Raw genomic sequence first — 13774 nt, 5'->3', positions numbered from 1 at the left:
TTTACCACAAGCGCGGGAATAAAATCAGTCTCATTGATTGCAGACGATTAAGTTGTCAACCGTTACAGCAACTCATGACTGATCTGCTTTCAAGTCGCGTCATTTCAAACAGATGTTTTTTATAAAGGTAATTTTGGCTGGGCTTGATACCGTAAAGTTTACGCATGGAAGTGGTGCAACATGTACAAAGGCAGACATAGTGTCGTCATATTTCGCAAACGCCCAAACATTTTAGCATTTCAACCCTCCGAACGCCCCACACATGGGTGGCTTCTGTGAGGCTGATATAAAACGAATAGGGCCTTAGATACTTCCCTTCTAACTTACGATGAATTTGAAACAGTACTAACTGAAGTTGAAGCCTGTGTAAATTCGCGCTCTATTTGCTTTATTCCTACAACCCGACCCGACCCTGACGTTAAGGTCTTCAAGGGAACTATATTTCAATGTTGGCGATTAGACAGCACTTGTTGTGTCAATTAGACAGCACTTCTGGAATCGATGGCGGGACGGGTATCTTATCAGTCTTCAGAAGCTTGGCCGTGTTATTCGCACTTATCCAGGGACGGATGGTCAAGTTCGGGTTGTAAATTCGAAGACATCCGAAGGAAAGCTGTTAAGGCCAGTGGTCAAGCTATAGCTACTACCAATAAAGGGGGACACATTTTCAATATGATATCCTTAGATTTTAATTATAATTGTACTTTTTTGAACTGCTATCCAAGGCGATCGGTATATTCGCGCCTAAACATATGTTTGAAGCTTTATGGGCAGCACTTTTGGGCTTGCTGTCAAACCCGTTTTATCTCTCTCTTCAATAAAGGAATTGGAACGAATAACACGCTTTTTATTTCACCTTCCGCGAACGCTATTAAACTTCAACAGTCGTTTTGAGGGTAGAGGACGTCTTGACTAATTGCATTAACTAGGTATACCTACAACATATTTTCAATATTATAGGATAACTCACACACTGACCGACATATTCGGTAAATTCATTATATTATGTACTATACATTGTATCCGGAAATGCAAAATATTTAATTATTCAGCAATATTTATTTTGTTGCCAACGATTTTTCCAGTCCTCGAAACACTTTTCATAAGCACTTTTTGGGATGGTCTTCAGCTCCGTCAACGAATTTTGTTTTATCTCTTCTATCGACTGAAAACGGATTCCACGGAGCGGCAATTTCATATTGGGTAACAAGAAAAAATCATACGGAGCCAAATCTGGTGCATACGGTGGTTGGTCGATGGTATTCATTAAAAAAAAATTCAGAGGATATTACCTTGATTTTTGAGTGAGTTTTGGCATGGTTTTTTTGGTTTTTGTTTGGATGTCAAACTTACTAACCCACGTCTAATCGGCAGTTATAATGCTTTCCATTATTATTATTAATGTGGGATCGGAATCCACACGATCAAGCATGTCTAAAGAGACTTGTTTACGGTACACTTTTTGAAAAAAAAAAAATCAGCTTTATCGGGATGAATTCAATAGGAATAGGTTTTATACCTAAAACATCTACCAAAATGGACTCGCGAGAGATGTCGAGTATCTTGCCATCTCTCTAACACTTGCCTCGACATTTTTTAAGCCCCATATCCTTCACTTTTTTTAATATTTTCATTGGTTGAAGAGGTAGAAAGTCGTCCAGAACGAGACATGTCTTCATCAATCTATCGACCGTTTTTGATGGCTTTGTACAACTCGTAGGCTTGTTATTGAATCACGGTTAGCCTTTTCAGCATTTTGGACGCACATTAATTTTGGTTCGAAATTTCTATGTACGATATTGTTATCCATTCTAAAAATCGCAACGCACTACCGAGGTGTATCGACTTAAGCAGCTGCTGTAAACAGACTGGTTGACAGATCGCGCTCATATTTGGCATAGTAATTAAGGAGAGTCCTACCAACTTAGCTAAATACAATTTTATACTCTTGCAACGAGTTACTGCAGAGTATTATAGTTTTGTTCATCCAACGGTCATCTAAAACTAAACGAGATAGATATAGGGTTATATGTATATACAATATGTAAATCAGAATGATGAGAAAATTTGAAATCCAGTTGACTCTCTATCTCTCCGTCCGTCCGTGAGTAAAAATTGAGATATCTTGATGAAACTTGGTATGTGGGTTCCTTAGTAAAAAAATATCGAGTTCACAGATGGGCGTAATCGGACTCACAAATCGCCATTAACCGAAAACATATAAAAAGTTATAACTAAGTATTAAAATAAGATATAAAGCTGTAATTTAGTACAGAGGATTGCACTAGTAAGGGGGTGCAATTTTTGTAAAAGTGAGCGTGGCTCCGCCCGCTCACTCCCCATATAACGTTAATGGGGGTATTGTTAAAACTACAAAAAGCGCGATAAGTCAATAACTAAATACGTCAGAAAAATTAAATTTTACCACCAAGATGGTATAAGAAAGCTTTATGAGAGTTGGCGTGAAAATTGGAAGATGGACGTGCCACTGCCCACTTTTAGTACGAGGAATTCCTTTTACAATTTTAAACTCCACTTGATTCGTTCAGTTTCCAATACACAAATCAGGAAGCAATTAATATAAGAGGGATCAAACTTTGCACGAATAATGTCTTTAGTGGGTGATATTTTATGTTCAAAAATTTAATGAAAATTGTTCAAGCCCCAAGGTACCGAATATTTAGGCTCCGGTACCCATAGTTGACTTTTGATCGAAAATGTAGGTCAATGTAGAATATATATGTACATATATCTCAAATAAAGGGATAATCTTTTTCTTATAATGGTATGTCTGTATGTAAAAAATGGGTTGAATCGCACCAATACTTCCTTTAGCTCCCATATACAAACTTAATATAAAGATTTTCGGGTGACTTTGTACCGCATATATCGGTCAATGTTTGAGTTATCCTAATGATAATAAGAGAGCGTGTTTTACCTATAACAAAGTTTTAGGCACAAAAATAAATAAATGTATAAATGTATAACTAATATCAGGATTTTCGAACATCCGGCTGACTTTACTCTATATAATTTGTTTTACACCTTAAAGTATTTCCCTGGCCTTGATTCTTGCAAATTGCAAGAATATAAAATGTTCGGTTGCACCCGAACTTATCCTTTTCTTATTTCTTTTGAAATATCATTTGCTCGGGGAATTTAGTTACAATTTTGGGGTGTTTCTTATTGTCACAATGTATAGAAATCTGTCCTTATTTCATATGTTTTCGGTTATAAACAGACATATTATTACTAAAAAATAAGTTCCCTGATTTTCATTAAGAAAATGGGTAAAATCAGATAATAATAACGTCGGATCCCAATATAAAGGTTATGAAGAAAGCTTAGATATGACAGCCAAGATGATACAGAAGGGTTACATGAGAGAGGATTTAAAATTTTAACATTGCGGATGGCACCGCACACATTTACGTAGTATACTATAACTCGGAAATTATGTGCTGAACACATAGAGGGCGGAGGACTTTCATCAGCAAGTTGGGTTGAAATAGATTTAAATGTTTGTGGGACATACACATTAAACCTATAGAGGGCGTTACCCAACCCACCTTTAAAAATATTTTAAAACACCAAATGCCCGACTCAATTAAGTTTTTCTGTACCAAAATACAGTTGGGTATCTTAATTTGGAAATTAGCTACTACACTTGAGAAAATAGGGTAAATTTCGCTTTTTTGAAAAGAGATTTATCAAAAGATCCAGGAATATCAAAGGAAACAGAAAACAGACTATTCATTACTCCTCATATCCTCTGAATTGTTTTAAATACTATTGGTTACTTTTTAGAACCTTCAAACGTGAATGCTATTTAAACGTAATACGATAACTAAATTTTGAACTCATTAAATTAAGATTATAAGTGTGTTAATGCAATAATAAAATCGTGACATTAATATACAATTATTTTCCTTTTTGTTCGTTCTTTTTCCAGTTATAAGCAGATTTCACTGAAATTTTTTATAGCATACCATATCATAAAGTAATAACAAGCATGTAAGGAAGTGCCACAATTGTACGCAACCAAACATACCGACCTAAATTAGAAATAAGTGTGCGATTTTCGTTAAATAATTGTAAATTCCAGATGATATGAGAAAAATAAGAGAATATACATATAGAAGGATTATTCGGAATATGGTACGTATGATGGGTACGGAGATACCTTCGGGTTCAGAATAGTCAGAATATTTTCTGAATCCGCGAATGCTAAAGAAAGTCTGGTGCAAGTGACATTATTTGTCTCGTATGCCTTTTGCAGATTTAGCATCGCGTTCAAGGACAAGACAGATTTGTACCGTGTTTCACGTAAATATTACTATTGTTGGAAATTAGCTGATACTATTATTTCATAATTTCGATATATTATTATTATAAGACTCTATTTGGCGATATAATTTAATAATTCTCGCCTTGAAGCGAAAATTTTCATTGAGTTCGACATACATTTGTACACTTTTTTCAAAACATGCAGACACATTGCAAATAATCATTATTAACCCTCGAACATAACTCAAACGCGTTTTTTACAATGTGTGACAAATATATACGAGTAATTTGATCCCCCGGTTTGCGCTGATAACGATTAGTAAATATAACTAGCGCAAATCTGCTTAGCATAAATATATAGTATTATATGCATACGTACATACATACATATGGTATGTAGATGACACAATCACACTACTTTAGTTAGTTAAGAATTTTAAATTTCAGTCTGCTTGTTTTGGGTTAAAATAAGTCTAGTAATGCAAAAGCTGTAAAGATATCTTAGGTAATCATATCCCATTATAATTGGAGTCATTTTCCAACACCTAAAGCTTCGCGCTTTTATTATTTTATTGCAGTCATGCTATTTTCATGTTCTTCGTCATTTACACTCATTGACACACATATCCATTTATACATATATGTTTATATACATATACATATGTACATATGTACATGCATAGTAAACCATAGATCTTTAATTAAAGAATTCACTCACAAACGAAAGTCAAGTAAAAGTGTTTCATGAATACTGATTGAAAAGTGACAGCTTGAACCGTTAAGTAATGGAACCCATAAAATAAAGGAACATAATTTTTACGGAACAACAGCACAGAGTCACGTGAGCGAAATATATTATAAAAATGTATAAAATTATGGAGAAACGATAATTCCAAAGTGTTCTTTTAAACATATTCTCACTTGATTAAAACAATATTTAATAGAGAAAAAATATACAAAATAGCATTTTTAAAAGATTGTAGCACTTTTCTAACTATGGTAGTTTGGTTAATTTAAGCAAAATTAAAACAAAATTTTTCGCCTGCATTCTCAGTGACGCCGTACAGTGCGCACCGAACGCGATCTTGCTGCTGTGGAGCAGAGTATCGTAGAAGACTCGAATGCAGAGCAGAGATCATCCATTTATGGAAGGTTTTGCGGAAGGATATTCGTTTGTGAGTTTACAAAATCCAACTCATGGAAGAATTGAGAGCGAACGACCCTCATGCCAATCGCACGTTTTTCACATTTTCACAAAAAAACTTCGTTCAGCGATGAAGTTCACTTTTGGTTCAATAGGTACGTAACTTACAGCCCTACAGCCCACGAAACAATCAATATATAAAAGAAAACTTCGTTTTAGTAAACAAATAATATCTAACTATTCTGCAACAAATATTGGGAATCATTGCTTTGACCACACATTCCATAAAATCTGTTATAGTTTACAGGCAATTAAACAAATAAAAATACCATGGCCCGTCAATGGAGGTAAATATCGATTATAATGCGATTAAGAGATACATATGTATATGAAAGGTAAATTTATGTTTAAATATGTATTTCAAAAGTAAAAGAAATCTAATTAGCCCTAGAAACTGACAGTTAGGTAATTAGCTGTTGATTAAGTAAATAATTTGACAAATAATATGAGTCATTTGGTCAAAATGTGTCAAGGAATTTCGATAAATTACTGTAATTATGAACACAGATCGCTATAAAATTGTACGCCGCTCACTTATATTATTTTGACGATGCCGATTTTTTGAACAGTCTCTATGAGCAGTTTATAAAGTAACTTTAAATTTTATTATTCGATGAAATGCTGCAGTATGCTTTATGAGATCGGAGTAACTTTTATGGTCGTTTTAACAGTTCTTTCTTACATTTTACGGAAGGATTCATGCTTTCAGTGAACTACTAATTATTTATTTATTTGAAATTAATATATAATGAGAATTTGGTTATCAAAGGCTTTTAAGCATTTAAATATTATATAATTGGTATTATATGAATTACATAGACCGTAAATATAAACAGAAAATATTATAATCATTCAAAGCCATTATATTTAAATTACTTTAGAGCCTATACCAAGCACATATAAAGCTTTCGTGTAAAATATTCCAAAATTAATTATCTTCTGAGTATTTTCGACTCTTTTTTATGTTCAGAATCATTAGCCGTTCAAACAAGTTTTTAATATATAATATATATGTACATATGTATGTACATGCATAGTAATATTTAAAATAGGTATACGAGGGTAGATCGAAAGAACTTTTAATATAATTTTTCCTTAGATACTGCGAAACTATAGAAAGAAATTAATAAAAAAATCTGCTCAAGGTTGAGATCTTAATATTAATATTAACAAATGGCACTAGAAGAAATTATTTTATAGTGAAAATGAAAACTTATTCTTGTACAAAAAACAAATAAAATACATTACTAATAAAAAATTATTATCTTTTATATTGTTAAAATTAAACTTTTCCGATTTTTTTTAAATATATAAGAATAAGTTTTTATTTCCTCCATATAATGATTCGTTCAAAACCTTTAAAAATCCAAACAAAATATTCCAGTCTTAATGTACATAAGTACATACATACATACATGCATATGTAAAGAGCTCACTCTTTTCCTGATTTTTTTTTCGTAATTTTGGACGCTATTTTCGCGGTTTCTAAGATAAAGTTAAATTGTGGTTTTGACCCACCTTAAAGTATACACATCTTTATATATAGCCAAATTTTTACATTCAGATGTTGAGTTTTTGCATATGCAATATTTAGGTATGCAAATTCAAATATACATTTGCAAAGGTATTTTGTACCAACAGCACTTAACAAAAAATATAAATACTTATTACTGGTTTAGATTATATAGCTTTGAATTGCGCTATTATGTTTTAATATCTTCACTTGATCTTACTTTCAGTTGGCACTTCTACACAGGTCTTGTTATTTAGACAGTTGTTCACTAACTGATTTATTCAGTGCCACCTTCATTAATATGAGCGCTAGCAACATCTAAACTTGTTTCAAATGATACTACCAACATAATAACAATATGAATAAAAGCCGATGCGCCTGCAACAACAAAGACGGTTAACTGCAAACAGAGAGCGCGTGCACGTGCGACCACGCTCTGAAATAAGCAAATGAGAAATCTCTACAATGTCGCGTATTTGGGAGAACGCGCAAGAATTCACATGTACGAGTATGTCACACACATATACATTTCGATTGCGTATATTCGAATGCCTGCATTAAAATTGAACAGTTAAATACCCAAAAATTTAGAAAAATAATTGTGAAGTTTGGGCATTAGCTTTGATGACAATGAAAATATATTCTTAAGCTGTTTGTTGTCCGCTATACAGCAGTAAAAGAGTTTGTTAGCTTCAACATATTATGTTGTTTTTGATTTTGCATACATGTATGAGTGTACGTAGCGTATACATAATCTTAAATATTGCATTTATGTCTATTAAACATCAGTGTATTAGCCAGAAGCTTTGCGCAAAAAATTTAATGATTAGTTTTACAATATTCCACAACTATAAAACCAAAAAAAACGATAAACCGACATTTTTATTCAATCTGGTGTGATACCTATGTATGTACATACTAATGCAGTATGCGACCGAGAAATCTTTATTTTCCTTATTTTGTAATTGACGAGAAACTTCATGCCACTTTTAAATCGAGAAAAATATGGAAAAAGTGCAGTTTTTATGGTTTAAAGTAAACTTAAATAAAAACTTTTTTTGATAATACAGTGCAAAATAGACAAATAACTGAATTGAAAAATACCTGTATTTTGCTGATCTACTTACTAAATAATTTGAATATTATTGCATAATTTTAGGCGTATATGAAGCTACCTTGTTGCAGAGAACGTATATCATAGAGAAAGTTCACGTTTCAAATATCGTAACTTTTCGATGGGGTACTCGGCAGAGATGAGGGAGTCTCACCACAGATATATAAATTTTAATCATGTTTTACCAGAGTTTTGAAGCAGGGGACTCGAAAATAGCAGAATTGAGCATTTTCAGTGTTAAATGAGAAAAAGAATGCTGATTCTAATGTAAACTCATTTACGCCTACAGATATTTACATATGTACGTATTTCATGATGTTTCCATAAAATCATTAAAAATATATGTATAATAGAGTAAAGTTTGTATTATTACCCAAATAATTATTATAAGTTTAAGGTAATTAGTTTTAATTTATACATTTACATTAAAAGTTTTGATATCATTTTAGTTTAGCGGTCACTCATGTGCTCATATATATTTATGTGTGCATGTAAACTAATCTGACAGACCATACGCATAATGTTTGTAAATTTTTTTGCATGCAACATACATACATATGTATGTATGTAAATATGTACACTCAATGATTCATGCGAAATTTCCGTTGACACATACAATGGCGAAGTTCACGTTTTGTCAAAGAGTCAATATGTCGACGGACCGATGCGGCGACAAAGCGTCACAACATTGTATTTTTGGGCGAAAGTCCGAGCTGTGCCGAAAAAATAAGCGAGCAAGCGCCGATTGTCAGCTTCCCTTGCCACTGTAATACTATGTTCGGACCGACATTGAAAACATATTGAAAGCACATTTGTATGTTGTGGAATGTACATAAGTCGTTCGGACCGACAATGTGTGTTTTCGATGAGTTTTCACTGACAACTATCAATACGGGGATTCTCTTGCTCTTGCATGATGAGACAAAATGCATCCGAAATATGCAAGGCCAAGAGAGCACCCATTGCAGAATCTAGTGATATATGACGGCACGAAAATTAACATGGGTTTTGGTCTGACATATTTTACAGCCATTGCAAATAAATTTTTGCGTGTGTTTGTTGTGCCGTTGCACCAAGAAGAAAATTCTGAAATTGGTGCACCGTGCAAAGGTTTTGCAAGAACAAGAGAATCCCTTTAACAGTGTATGGAATGTAAACAAATATCAAGTGACAATTTAGGGCCGGCAAAATATGTCTTCCAAAAAAATCGATTAATTTAGAGTAGGCACCGATTATAATGAGTGGAATGTATGGCCCCTATTATGAGTTGCATTCGATCTTCGCTATTCGCTGGCTATCGAAAATCGAATGTCAAATTCGTATTATGAGCTATGCAACCCTGTCGAAATTTTCGTTGAGCATCGAAATGGCTGTCGAACAGAATTTACCTATCGACAGCGTAGCGTAGTGAATGGAAATTTGTGAAAATGTAGGTTTTTTGCGTTTATTTATTGCTTTATGGTAACAAATAATTAATTTATACTATTTTTGTTAATTTTATGCAGGCCGAAAGTCCCCAGGAAATCTGGTATTACTATAAAAATGTGATTTTGCTTGTTGCATTTCAGCCTCGGTATAATTGAATTTTATCCATCTTTGGCAAATAAAATTCTCCAGGGCATCGAGTACCTCAGATAGTACCACAGACACCGTGGGCTGTGCAAGTCCAAGCATGTTTTCATTCCCTATGCTAAGTTGATACGATCCCTGAGCACAAAATCGTAAAGCTGTTGCCAATTTTAGTATATTGGGAATAGATTTCGCTCGTGTGCATCGCTGCAGCATCCCCTCTGTAGCGGACAGCAAATCAACAAACGCCTCTTTCGACAAACGGAAGTTTTTTTTAAATCTACAAATAAAATTTTCTAAATGTTGAACATGTAGAAACCTCTAACAAATAGCATTGTACTTACGTAGCGGAATCCAATTCCAAAGGGTTGGAAGCGTCCCTTAGCTTCTTTCTATTTTTAGCCAATTCCAGTAAGCTTTCATCCTCCTCTGAAAAATCGCCAAACCACAACTCAGTCCTAGTCATATTTTATTTTAACTTATATTTATATTTTCTTTATTTATAAAATATTTGTTAGTTTTATCTGACAGATGTATACTATCGTGAACATTCAAAATGATTGCAATTCACAATAATGCCAATCTTCATCGAATGAGCGTCGCAATACCAAATGCAAAATCGTTCGACCAGCATTTTCGATCGTTGTCGAAGATCGAATGCAACTCATAATAGGGGCCTATGTTTTCAAGTAGTTTTCAGCGAAAACTGTGTTTCCGTTTGACAGATTTTACATGGACGAAAACACAAGTTTTCGTGCGAAAACCAGTTTTTCCCACGAAAACATGTTTTCAATTTCGGTCCGAACATAGTATAACCAGAGAACGTATATTTATAGAGAAGGTTCACGATGTCAAAAATTTAAGGATATTTCAATTTTGGGATATTTACTGTTTTGGATGAGTGCATTTCACCACAGAAAATTATTAGCGCGTTTCACCACTTAACATCAGGGGCACGACAATAACAGAGAGCCAATGGGAAAAAATATGTTAATTTCAATGTTTCGAAATGTACGCTTACAGATTCGTATATTTACAATGCGCAAACGACTGACTGCATATAATATATATACATACATACATATGTATGTATGTATATTTTCTATATATTTTATATCAAAGCACACACGCATGTATGTACGTACAAATTGAACTATTTCATGATGAATTCCTTAAAATCTTTGGAAATATGTATATAATAAAGCCATACATGCAAATTAATAAATTGTTTGGTTTTCGAGTAACTACGGGCAACTGCCTGTGGTCGACTGCCGTTTTCTTTATTATCTTTTTCTTAAATACAATATTTTGCTTAAGCCTAGATACAAATATTAATCTTACATTCTAGGAAGTATATCTACAATCCACTTGAGATAGGACATATGTAGGACATATGTTACAAGTGGAAAGATTCATCTTACAATCTATGAGTTATATTTTTGGACCACCTAAGGCGGACAGTATTAGGAAAGTACCATATGGGTTACATATTTATAACAGAAATACAATATGTTCATGTAACATGAACTGGTGGTATTAACTCCCCCACCTCTAAATTGAAGCGTCCCGATTCAAAGGGATATAGTACGTGAGGCTATTGACTATTTTATCAATTTAAACAGTTCCATTTTAAAATCTTAATTTATATGTACAATTTATTTAAATTTGACTCCTAGATACATTTTATATTATCTTTGACTTATAATTATTTTTTTGATTGAAGTCTTTTTAAATGTGACAACTTTTAGACAAAAATTTCTTTTTCTTGCATATTAATTTATCTTTATGTATTATTCTTTTTCTGTTTTGTATTTTAATTGTATTTCTTAAATCTTCTAATACTACTTGTCTTTTGTACTTGGGGTTCAATTTATTTCTTTCCCCATAAATTTTTTCATAAATAATATCTCATTTTTTATAACTTTTCTAAAGCCTTTTCTTGTTATGATGCTCTAGCATTTTCTCTTGAGCATTTTGTAACACATTTTTCATATTATCATGAGGCTCTTTATTAAATAAAATGTTGCAAGGTTGTTTACCTGTTACAGAATGAATTGTTTTATTATACTGTTGAACTGCTCTCATAATTGATTCAAAATTACTAATTAAGTTGTGTTCTTGCTTTAAACATCTGGAGATTTCAATCAGTGTTGAATGAACTCTTTCTATTTGACCATTACTTGTGCTGTGGCGTGGTGTACAATAATAAATTTGCACATTAATCCTTTCCATTAAAGACTTGAACTGTATCGTACTTAAGCCTGGTTCATTATCAATAACTATACTTTTAACATTTGGAAATGTTTGTAACAGTTCCAAAACTTTTTCTTCTAAATTTGATTTGTCTTCTATATATTTTACGATTAGAAATTTGGAATATGAATCTATACATGTAAGAAATTTAAGCTTTTGTGCGAAAAAAATATCTATATGGAGTTGTTCTCCCTCTTTGTTTGGTATTGGTGCTTCTCCTATTGGAATTAGTTTCGGATGTCTTTCATATTTATTACTATTACATATGCTACAATTTTTTGCGTACTGTTTAAATTGTTTTATCATTAAAGGCCAATAATATTGCTGCCTAATTTGTGCCAAATTTTCCCTATAATTTCTATGTGCTCTATTATGTGTTTGCTCGATTATCGATCCTTGATCTTCTTTATTGCATATATCATTAGGGAATAGTTTAGTATATAGGAATTTTATCGTGGGAAATGTCTCCTTCAAAATGTTTTTTATTGCATATAGCACTTCAGGTGTGCAAAATATTCCTGTAACTACTTTTGGATTCATATATTCTTTTAAAATACCAATTATATTTTCTGGTCTGTCATATTCAATTAAAAAACGTTTTTTATTAAAAGAGGAAATAGTCTATAAGACAGTAATTCTTGCTCCATTATCGATTACTATCTGTTGCTTAAAATGATTCAAAGGTTTTTTTGTTTCATAAATTTGGTACTCATCGCTACTTTCTGCAGAATGTTGGGTTTCTATTAGTGAATCACTTGAGTCACTCGACTCACATGAACTAGTTAAATTATTTAATACTTGTCTTGACAATGCGTCAGCAACTTCATTAGAAATTTCCACATTATTTATTTTTAAAGTGTTGTGAGCATTTGCTTCATTAATTTTTCTATCCTTAGTATCATTTTTGCTAATATTATCATTGACGGGTGCCTCCGGACTTTTTTGTCCCAAGGGGTTTAGTATAATTGAATCATTGGGAAAATTTATTTTCTCTGTTTTATTATTCCCATATATCAATTTTCTATTCGGAATATCAATTGTCGCTCCGATTTTATTTAGGAAATTAATTCCAATTAAAAGATCGCTCTCTAAATTGTTAATTTCATAAAAAACGTTCCTGTATACCAAACAGATTGATATTATGAAAATATTTTATTATGGTCGAACCATGAATGGTTCTAACCTTCTTCTTAATTACTAAAAGGTTTTTATTATTATAAATTCCGGCCCGTATATATGAGCTGGTTGCTCCCGTATCTATGAGAATTCTAAAGATTTGCCCAGTTTTTGTATCGGTTTTAATAACATACGGCAAATCGGAATTTACCCTTAAAAAATGGTTCTCACCAATATTATTGATTCTTTCAATTTTTGGTTGAGGTTGTGTGCTTATTTGTGCACTTTCAAATGACCTTTTTGGTATACTTGATGGCTGATAATTTGTCTGCCAATTATTTCTGTTACTCCTCACATGTGGTTGGTTTCTTTGCACATTATTGGGTTTATTTGTTAATTGGATTGATTGATCCACTTCCATAGGTTCTGGGTGATTGGCATACATTTGGTATGAATTATTATTTGTTTGGGGGTACCTTAAGTTATTCTGAAAATTCGAATATCTTCGGTTAGCTTGAGGCTGGTTTCGTAAACCAATTTCATGATTGTTTTTAGAAAATTGCAAAGCAAATTGCGATCGTATTTGATTTGAATGAAGTTCTTGTGCTTTAGCAAGAGCATTTGGCAAATCGGTAGGTGTTAATGCAAATAATATTTGGTTTAGAGGGTAATTTAAGCCAGTTATAAAAGTTCTTAACGCGGTTTCTCGATTCTTGAT

General features: G+C 32.7%; 1 protein-coding gene across 4 annotated transcripts in view; it reads right to left on the bottom strand.

Moving 5' to 3' along the window:
* LOC105231558 (sodium-dependent nutrient amino acid transporter 1) overlaps positions 1-7341 on the bottom strand; it is a 34021-nt gene extending 26680 nt beyond the window's left edge. The window contains exon 1 of one of the 4 annotated variants that reach the window (XM_049452093.1): positions 7225-7341. The gene's annotated coding sequence lies outside the window, so the exon portion shown is untranslated. The other 3 variants (XM_049452094.1, XM_049452097.1, XM_049452095.1) reach the window with 3 other exon arrangements.
* Positions 7342-13774: the final 6433 nt, after the last annotated feature.

Source organism: Bactrocera dorsalis, chromosome 3, assembly GCF_023373825.1.
Source record: "Bactrocera dorsalis isolate Fly_Bdor chromosome 3, ASM2337382v1, whole genome shotgun sequence".
NCBI classification, from domain to species: Eukaryota; Metazoa; Arthropoda; class Insecta; order Diptera; family Tephritidae; genus Bactrocera; species Bactrocera dorsalis.
This window is presented reverse-complemented; position numbering and strand designations above follow the sequence as displayed.